Here is a 10,011-nt window from a genome sequence, read left to right as displayed (position 1 = left end):
ATAGGGAACCTCAGATTCTCTGAATGACAATACTAAAGTGAAAAGCAGCACATGATTAAATGCAAACATGGACTGTGTAGGGATAGTGTTGGTAAGAAAAGTAAAAGAAAGCCCCTACAAACACAAACAAAATGCTGTGATAGTCAGATGTAGGTTTTGAAGCATCTGTTTGAGTATCCATATTTCAGTATCTATTTACTTTTTATAAAAAGGCTTCTCACCCTGTCCGTATTTGCAATGAAATAGTCGCTTTCAAGTCTCACATCTTCAGAAGTCAGCAGAGGAATGCCACAACGGCTACAGCTCCTTCCCTGCATGAATCTGGGGTTGAGCTGGACTTCAAAGCTTCATTAGAGAGCTTTCAAATGCAGTAAATATATCCTTGTGTGCTGCTGATAGATGCAGCTGCTTATAATAATCTGGAAAGTTAACGTGTTTATTAAAAGCCCAGTTTAAAAAAGAAAAAAAAAGAGAGAAGCATGGAAGATACTTTCATCTGGCTCCTCTGACCTAGATGCAGCAACATATACACTCATTTGGAAGCTCCCCATCATTAGCACCTACCCTCATGGAGCAACTCTCTCTCTCAGACAAGCCACTGGGGACAGCAAATAAATGCAAGAGAAGTTGTCCTTGATTCAAAATTCAGTAATTACATTTAATTGATGCCATACTTGCTAAATGAAGACTTGGGAGGTGAGTTATATTGTTTTGTTTGTGCCTTTCTTTCCCTGAAGGGCAGTGTGGCAGCTCTGGCAGATGATGCAATGCTGAAAGCAACCAGCTGTCCCTAAGATTTGTCTCAAAGAAGGTGGATGGTTCCTCCACTGTTCTCTCTGGCTGTGCTGCTCGGCTCCGTGCTGTGCCAGGCCAGAGTGGCTGTGTCCTTGAAAACATCAAGGCTGGGAAAACATCCTCTATCCAACGTTCCCCTGGCAGGGGCTGGCAGCGCCCCCCTGTTCAGTACAGCACCAAATGTGTGGTCGGGAGAGGCACGAGGTAACTTTGACAACTGCTGTCCCACCAGCTGTTTGTAAAGATCACAGTGCTAACAACAAAGACCCCAGCACCAGCTTTTTACTTCCTCTCCAAACACCCGAGCTTCGTTGAAAACTACCCTCATCTTCCTCTTCTTCCACCAGCCTACTCTCGTTTTTTCATTTCTCCCTTTTCTCAATTCAAAACTTCTCCAGCCAGAGGTTATCTCCCTGCACAGAATGTGATTACCTGTGTCTGTTGTTGCCTTCTGCAGAAGAAAAGCCAAGACTTTGCTAATTTGACACCATCTGTACCTCACACTCCTGAAGCGGGCCCTTCTGAAAGCCAGGAAATCATTTGTTGTTATTTTTTTTCCCCAGAACCACTTGGCCAGACATCACTCGGAGAAGCCAAACCCAGCTGAGCCCAAGCGCTGCTGTGCCTCAGCACAAGGCCAGCACTTGGGGAACCTGAACTTGTTCCTGCTGTGGGGATGTGTGGCTGAAGTGACAAACACCATCAGGCTCACAGTGCAAATCTGCTCTGGCCAAGTGAGACCAAGGACTCTGTAACCACTTCCAGTCATGGGCTTTCTCCCAGTTTATGCCCATGCAGTGGAAAGACACTCTCCCAAAGCCCTGCTGTCACCTTCCCAGGAGGAGATACTCCTTTGGACACATCTAGGACACAGGCATGAGCCTGGCAGAGCTCTTCAATACATCCTTTCTGCTTTCTTCTCTTGGGACAGAAAGTGCTACACCATAGAACAATTATAGGTAGATCCTTCAAAGAAGCAAGCCCGCTGCACTCTGAATTTGTGCAGAAAATGTCCACAGACTAGGACTGTGATCTTGGTCCTCAACCACCCACTGTCACCACTAGGAAACTATTTCATGCCTGTGTCACCCCATGGAGACTGTCCCCTCCTTAGGACATCCGCACTCAACTAAGGAAGCACTAAGCCTAGCGTAGCAAGGATCAAGTCTTAGTCGGGACTATTTGATATCATTAGAATAAGTGCAAGTAAAAGAAAGATCCACTGATGCAAACAAAGAACTGGGGAAAAAAAAAAATGAGATGTGAATTCTAGCAGTAACGTTCTGCATTACCAAATTTCTCTATATTAGGAATGTTTTCGGGTGGTTGGATTTAATTCATTTCCACTGTAGTTTAATCTAACACAGATCAGGATAAAATGTGTTTACATGGAGACTTAATTCTATTATTGTCTAATAACTGTTACTGGATGTTTTTCCCTATAAATAAGAACAGAAAAACACCTCATACAATCTGACATTCCTCAGCAAACTGAGAGAGGTTTATTTTGAAATCTTAAATTGGATGAGCTTTTTCAGTTGTACCTGACCTTTTCCAGAGAGGTTACACATAGGCCTGTCCAAACATATGTCCCAGGAATAGACACAAACCCCAGAGCAGTTAATCGGAAGAAACTGAATTAACTGTGTGTATAGCACATTTCAAGAAGAGCCATAGCCCCAGCTCATGGCAAGTGCTAAACTCATTAATGTGATGGACATTCAGTGTAGGACTTCATGTCCTTTAAGGATGGGATTGTGAAAGACTGCCCCATGTGACACAAATCCTGTCTCATGAGACCAGGTTCCTTGTTTTCTTGCTTTTAATGTATTTATTTTGGGAAGGAGAGGGAATGGAGGTGATGTTAATTATTGAGCTGGAAAAGGTTAAGTAAAAGTTAATGGATGGCCAGCCCTGGGAACTGAAGTATTGGGGTTATCTTACAAGGCAGGCACAGAGGAGACAACAGCAACCTGGGATTCTCCATTTAATCTTAACCCTAGCATAATTTTCCTCTCCACGTGTCGTGGTTTAACCTGAGCTAGCTATACAACCATGATAGCCGCTCACTCACCCCCCTTCCTAGCCTCCAAATAGGGAAGGGAATTGAAAGGGAAGGGAGAAACTTGGATTGAGGTAAACACAGTTTAATAAAATAACAAAATACTAAAACGCTAGTAGTAATTATATATGCATAAAAATAGAAATAGAATATTAAATAAAAGATGATACTCAATGCAATTCCTCACAAACTCGGTCCACACAGAGCAGCCAGTCCCAGGAAACAGCTCGTGGTCCCAACAGCCCATCCCAGAGAGAGAAAAAATGAAAAAGGCAGAAAGGCACAGAGGCCTCTGCAAAATGGCAGGATGGCAAAAGGCAAACTAAATGTCTCAAACAGAACTTCCTTGGCTCTGACAAAAAGAGCGAAGAAAGCAAAGAAGTGAGAGAGAGAGAACCGGAAGGTCCCGACTCTCCTTATATCTGAAACATGACGCTAATGGGACGGAATACTCTTATTGATAAGTCTGGATGTCAGTCAAGTTCTGCCCCATCCGTGCCCCCTCTTCCCCGATGCCTCACACCTCTGGGTAGAGCACTCAGAATGTCTTTGGCTCTCAGACCAGAGTGATTAAAAACATTAACTATGTCTCAGGGTGTTATCTCCTTGTACTCAAACTAAGTCCAAATAATGACCATGCTAGCTATGAAAAAGGAAGGTTTTTAACCACACGAAGAAAACCAACTCATTTTCAGTCAAACCAGCATAGCACTGCATCAAGAGGTAACTGGCCACGATGTAAACTCATCCCATTGCCACTTCCACAAAAGAAGCCAAATCTAACTAGTACCTGGAATAATTACAGCTGGAGCAGCTCCTGTGAAGGTGTCAACTTGTATAACTGAATCCAAAGCAAAGTGCAGACATGGGCAGCAGCAATGAGAGGCTGGGGAGCCAGTTCGAGGCTGAGACTCACACAAGTTCTTTCATATACTGCCAAATTAATCAGTAAAGCTCTGGTCTTTTCAGATAATTTGAAATGTATTCCTTGTCTGCTGTATTTTTTGTACAGGTACTGTGAAAATCATCCCTCTGTGATCTTGCTCCCTTTGCAAAGACCCCTTAATAAGAGACTCCAAGGAAGGTACATGGATGGATTAAAGAACTGGTAGAAGTCTTGAAGAATGACAGTAAGTTCATAAAAGTGGCAAATATTTGACCAGAGATAATCCTGTCCCATTCCTAGAATATATCATGCTGTTGCTATTGCAGTTTAATATGTGCCTGTCCCTCACCACAGAAACTCACAGAAAATATAACAGTACAGCAAAAGGGCACACAGTTGTCATGGTGATGAATACAGTGGATGTGCACTGAGTGAGAGAGGGGAAAAGCCACACCAGGCCATCAAGGTAAAGATTTTCACAGTGACTAATGAATTCTGGGTGCCCAGTCTGAGGGATCCAACAAATGTGGCTGATGGGTAAGTGAGGGATGCTGGAGTCCTGCAGCAAGGGAAGACTCTGTCCTAGGAGAAATGGCTTGATTCAGCTAACCAGGTGTTCATGCAGTGCCAAAAACTGGAACAGAAAACAAACACAACATTTCAGCCCACACGGCTACATACAGCCATGTAGATGAGAAGGAGGAGCCTGACATGTGGCTGGATTTAGGCTGCAATAAGTAACTGACAGGTCACAATCATTAATGCATAGGCTAGGCTGATGTGGGTGTTGGACACCTCTCAAAAATTGGTTCCAGAGGGAACTTTCTTGTTTGTATTAATATCTTGTAGAAGCCCATCTTCCTCACATCTGGTTACTCACAATCTAATGTATTTGTCCTTATCTCTGTATTTTTGGTCCCACTTAATACAAGAATATCCTAGAAGGCACCTTAATTCAATATTGTGGCCCTGAAGACAACTACCTCCACTCCCTAGCAGCGCTGAAAATCAGATCAGTGAAATGATCCAGTTTAATAAATTTGAAGAAATAAATAGGTCTATTTTTAACCTGGACCATGCCAGTGACTCATCTGAGAGCACAGAGCAGACCCCCAGTTGTACTGGAAAATGCTGCAGATGGGGCCAGTGGGATGAGTGGAACGAGTTGAGTAGGAACTTTCCAAGCCTGCTGCAGAGATGGAGGCTGCGTGTTAGGGGAATGCACCATCCCTTGGACCACACTGAAGGTGAGACCCGCAGAGCTGCTCCTTTATCAGCTTCCAGATCCCACCAGAGGGATTTGATCTGGTCCATATCCTACAGGAATGTCTAATTCCCATAAAAAGGGTCTGTGTCCTGACAAGTAGTGTTAGTCTTGACACGCTTTTATATAAGTTCTTTTCTGGAAATAGGAGAGCTCTCGTCTATTGCCTCCTTGGCCTGAAATGATTCAAATGAAACTGGCAATTGGATTTTAAATTTTTTGATGATATAACCAGTAACAGACAAATACTGCAATGACATATACCTCATTTTCTTCATAAGTGATACTAAAAGCACCCCAACAAATACAACTGAAAATAATAAGGAAAGCTTAATTCATGCCTAGGCTGAACAACATAAAACAAAGCTTTGTAGAGATGTTTGCAGAAAATGCTATTAATTTTCACATCTCACAGTGGATTGTAGAAAAGTAAGCTGCCATTTTTCATATGCTATTGAAGGAGGCAAATTTGTTTCAGACCCAGCACAGGATACCCCAACCCATGCTGTGCTCAGACAAGTATGCTGTTTTCCTGCTTCTAAGAACAAACTACAAAATACACCCAATTTCCAGAGCCCAGACACTCAGAACAGGGTTCACCTACAAAGACGGTGTCTGCATCTGAACTCATTCTCCAGGAGCCCTGCATGGTGGAAGGAGAGAAAAAGATACTTGGAGGCTGTGAGTCATCTCACCTGCAGCTCAGTGTTAAAACAGGTCAGACAAGCCGTACCCTGCAATGCCTGTTTGTCTCCTGTGTCTATACAGGCAGCTTTGTGCATGTCACTTGGATGCAGCCATCCTCCACGTGATGATAGGTAAGAAGTATCCAAATCCTTGCCTCTAGCAGTGCAAATATCAGAGTTTGGTGCAGATCATGTAAAAAGCCTCCCTATAAAGCTTTTTCCTGTGTATGTGTGTGTATTATACCCTTCAGCTGATGCTATTTTTATTTCCCCCAGCATCCTGGGGTATTACCAGTTCCCTGTTGGGACGCATTCCCCACACAGACCCAGAGACCAGCCAGTCCTTTCAGACAAACATGGTTATTTTAAAAGCTGCAGAGGGAGGATGAGTGACAACTGCAGAGAAGACCATGCCAGACTGGTGGGTCCAAGTGTAAGCTTGTGAAAAAAACAGACATTTTGCCTGCAATCAGATGAAGCACCAATAGGGAAGGCAAAGTCCCCCTGTTCCTACCATGGCCCCCTGGAAATTCCTCCAGCTTTTGCTGGGAACCGAGCCCGCCTCCCTGCAGCTCCTAGGAAATTGGGGCCAACCTGGGATGGCTGTGGCTGCTCCCATACAAAGACCCTTTTGCCCCTCTCCTCTGGTGAGACCCCACCTGGGGTCCTGCATCCAGCTCTGAAGTCCTCAGCACAGGACACACATGGACCTGCTGGAGAGGGGCCAGAGGAGCCACAGAAATGAACAGAGGCTGGAACAGCTCTGCTGGGAGGACAGGCTGAGAGAGTTGGGGTGTTCAGCTGGAGAAGAGAAGCTCCGGGGAGACCTTATTGTGGCCTTTCAGTGCTTAAAAGGGGCTGATAATAAAGATGGGGACAGACTTTTTAGCAGGGACTGTTGTGATAGAACAAGGTATTATGGTTTTAAACTAAAAGAGGGGAGATTCAGGCTGGACATGAGGAAGAAATGTTTTACAATGAGGGTGGTGAAACACTGGCCAAGGTTGGCCAGAGAGGTGGTGAATACCCCATCGCTGGAGACATCCCAGCCCAGGCTGGATGGGGCTCTGAGCAATCTGATCTGGGTGAAGATGTCCCTGCTCATGGCAGGGGTGGGACTGGATAAGCTTTGATGGTCCCTTCCAACCAAAGCTATTCTATGATTCTATTATTTGGCATTGCAAATCTGATCCTACTTCAGATATTGCAGGACAGATCTTGTTCAGATCTCTCCCGCCATTGGCACCGTGCACTGCTCAGGACTGTCACCATCAGCAAACCCTTCCCAGGCCATTGCTTTGATGTGCTCAGTTGAGTCTAGGGTGCTTCATCCCTCAGTTCTTGAGGACTAGCCTTCTCCAGGAGGCTTCTCCAGCCTTCAGTTGTCAAAACAGGGCATATCAGGGTACCCTCTTTTTTGATATTCTGAAAACTATGCCAGTGAAGTCAAATTTCTCACATGTAACCTTTGGTAAACAGACTTGGTCCAAAACTGAAGTGTTTTTTAAATCTAGGCAGGTCACGGAGAACATAATTCACTGTTAATATTCATGTTAAAATGTTTTTAAACCTTATTTTTTCAGATATTAATTTTTTTTTAATTGAACTTTTATGATGCTAACAAGTCTTCCTTTTAATTTACATGAATAAAGATGTGCTTACATTTAAAAAGTTAAACTATTGAAAGAATGGACAGAAACAAATGAATAGGAAACCACTTCACACAATCCCTTGTGTTTGTAGTTAGGAGTCCTAGGGCCTGTACTAGCAGAGCTGCAGTTCTGTCTCAACAGAAGAGCCATGAGCCTTCTGCTAATGGTCCTTCCGCTAATGGTCCAGTCTGTGACTCTTGGTGCGAGCCAGAGAAACCTGAACAGTCAATGTTAAGGTAAATCTTCCTTTGGGACGGATGCTAGAAGCTGCTGCCATGCCACCATCAATGGTCTTATTGTGTCTGGACTGGTCCCTTGCCTTGAAAACCTGTTTCATTGCAGGTTTATTGCCCTTCCAAAACAGGGAGGGCAATCGCAGCATCACTCACAAGATGCAATTCCAGCTCTTGATCCCAAGGGAGAGCTTGGAGTGATGCCTCCTTCTAGGTCAAGGCATGGCAAGAAGCTTGGAGCAGACAGCTACGATGGGAAGACCAAGCCAGCAAGACCAGCAAACACCAGCAAAGGAGCAGCAAGGAGCACTGGCTCTGACCCAGCTTCTATTAACAGCTCTGTGGTATGGCTCATGCATGAGAGGAGTCTCTGACTGCAGTGCTCTGTGCTGGCAGGAGTCTCTGGAACAGAGAAGCACGGTGAGAAACTGCCGAATATGACAGTAACAAGAAACCTGGCAGAAATAGAGGGCAGCTGAAGCCACAAAAAGCGAGAGCCAACAGAGACTGAAGCCAGAGCACCTCCTTCCAAATGCAAACTGCATTTAGGCTGCTTCACCTAATTTACTCCTTCAAATCTCCACATCCTCTTAGTTCACCTTATTAATTTGCACTCTGAGGATGTAGAATAGATGGCCTGAAATGATGGCTTTATTGTTCTTCTGTTCTGTACACTCCTCAGATAGCTTTACTTTGATGTGAAATTGAGCCTCAAAAACAAATTGCTCTAACAACTGTTTTAATTGCTCTCCAGTAAATTCTCCTTAATCCTCCTGTCCTAGGAACTGTTTTGTGTTAAACCATCACTTCATCTGTGTGTGCGAAAGGAATCGCTGTCCTTGGCTGTGCAGTGAAAATGACTGACTGCTGAGCAATTAGTTAATCTCTGGGATAGGAGAGTTTAACTAAAGAGTCTTTCTTTGCTGGATTTTGGAGGAAAAGAAGATTTTTGTAGGTTAGTCTGCTGGCTGCTTGAAAGAAACAGTAAATAATAGCCTTTCTGCAAATTTCCATTGATCCTGACTTCACAGACACAGTAGCATGCAGAAGCCTGCTACCAAGTACATTTTAATTTTGCTTTGGAGAAACTGTATTCATGTAGTTTCCTCCTAAATGATTATAGAATTGACTTGTAAGAGATGTGAAGATTTCCTATCCAACTAACAAAGTGATTTCACTTCAAGGAAAGGAGAAAAATCTCTTTTAAGGGAAATTTAATGGGGTTTTATTATATGTGCAAGAAAGGGGTTAATCCTTTCATCGTGACTTCATTAAGAACTATGCCCTTCAAGTTGCTCATCTAAAGAAAAAGCGGGGCATGTAGGGAGGGACTCTTCAGAAGAACCTAACAGCCAATAACTGATTTTACAGAGCCCAGAACTTCCATCACCTCGTTACTGCCTGCTCTGTGTTTTAGAAATTGGTTACTGTAAGTCAAATCTTAATCTGGTTCCAATTTGTGTTTGCAATCAATTCACACGGCACCTGACTACTCTTGCAGAGAGACATCTGTGTATGCTGGCAGCCAATTAGGCTGATCTGCATTTACGAACACGCATGCATATTAAGAAGGGAGTTGTTGAGAGTTTGCCCCATCTACTTCATATTTGCTATGGATCTGAAGTCATCCTGTTTTACTTAAAACATGCCTGGATTGAAGAAGAAAGAGAAGAGAAGCAGGCAGGGATCCAAGTCACATTTGTCACACAAATCCAAGTCACATTTATCACATCCTGAGAGCATCAGGGCCCAAATCATACAGCACCAGGCTGGGATTCAGGAGAATGGATTATTCTGCCAGCCTGACCTTTGGCCAAGTAGAAGGTCTTGTGCAAATCACACTGTCTCTTCACGTCTCCATCTCTCCCAGTATAAGAGAGGATAATAATGCTGCCCTCATTTCTGCAATTATTTGCAAAACCTTCTGTCATTGCTAACTATTTACAACTGAGAGACTAGGATCCAAGGCTGATAGCAGAGACAGGCCACTGTTCTGGTCTATTGCCAAAACTGCGACAGTTCATTTAAAAAAAGCCATCAAAAATACACATAGGTGTTCTTAGAATTTCAACTCAAGATTAAGAGCCCAAGGCACCGCTGCACTGAGACACCTAGGGCAGTGCACAACAGATGTACAATGCTACATTAAAGCCTTTGCTGATGCCTTGGAGCATCAGTCAGACCTTGACTGAGGGCAGCATTGACACCGACTTCGCAAGGAAGAATCAGCCAAATTGCTCAGCTTGAGTGATGGGCACTGGTTCTTCAAATGGGTGTGATTATATGTTTAACTAAGAATGTGCTGAGCTAAGGAGTCGGATTGAGATGAGATGCCAAAGCCTCCTAGTCTGTTTGCACAATTGCACACATTTACAACCAACCACAAGAACACTTTTTGAGAGGAGCTCAATCTCCTGAACCAGGAGCTCTTCT

The 10,011-nt window shown here is 43.9% G+C and overlaps 1 protein-coding gene across 1 annotated transcript in view; it reads right to left on the bottom strand.

The window, feature by feature from the left end:
- KCNH5 (potassium voltage-gated channel subfamily H member 5) overlaps nt 1–10,011 on the bottom strand; it is a 169,633-nt gene that overhangs the window by 15,063 nt on the left and 144,559 nt on the right. The window lies entirely within an intron of this gene.

The sequence above is a fragment of the Patagioenas fasciata genome, chromosome 5 (assembly GCF_037038585.1).
Source record: "Patagioenas fasciata isolate bPatFas1 chromosome 5, bPatFas1.hap1, whole genome shotgun sequence".
NCBI lineage: Eukaryota > Metazoa > Chordata > Aves > Columbiformes > Columbidae > Patagioenas > Patagioenas fasciata.
Note: the sequence above shows the minus strand (reverse complement) of the source record. Positions and strands in the feature narration are given on the sequence as shown.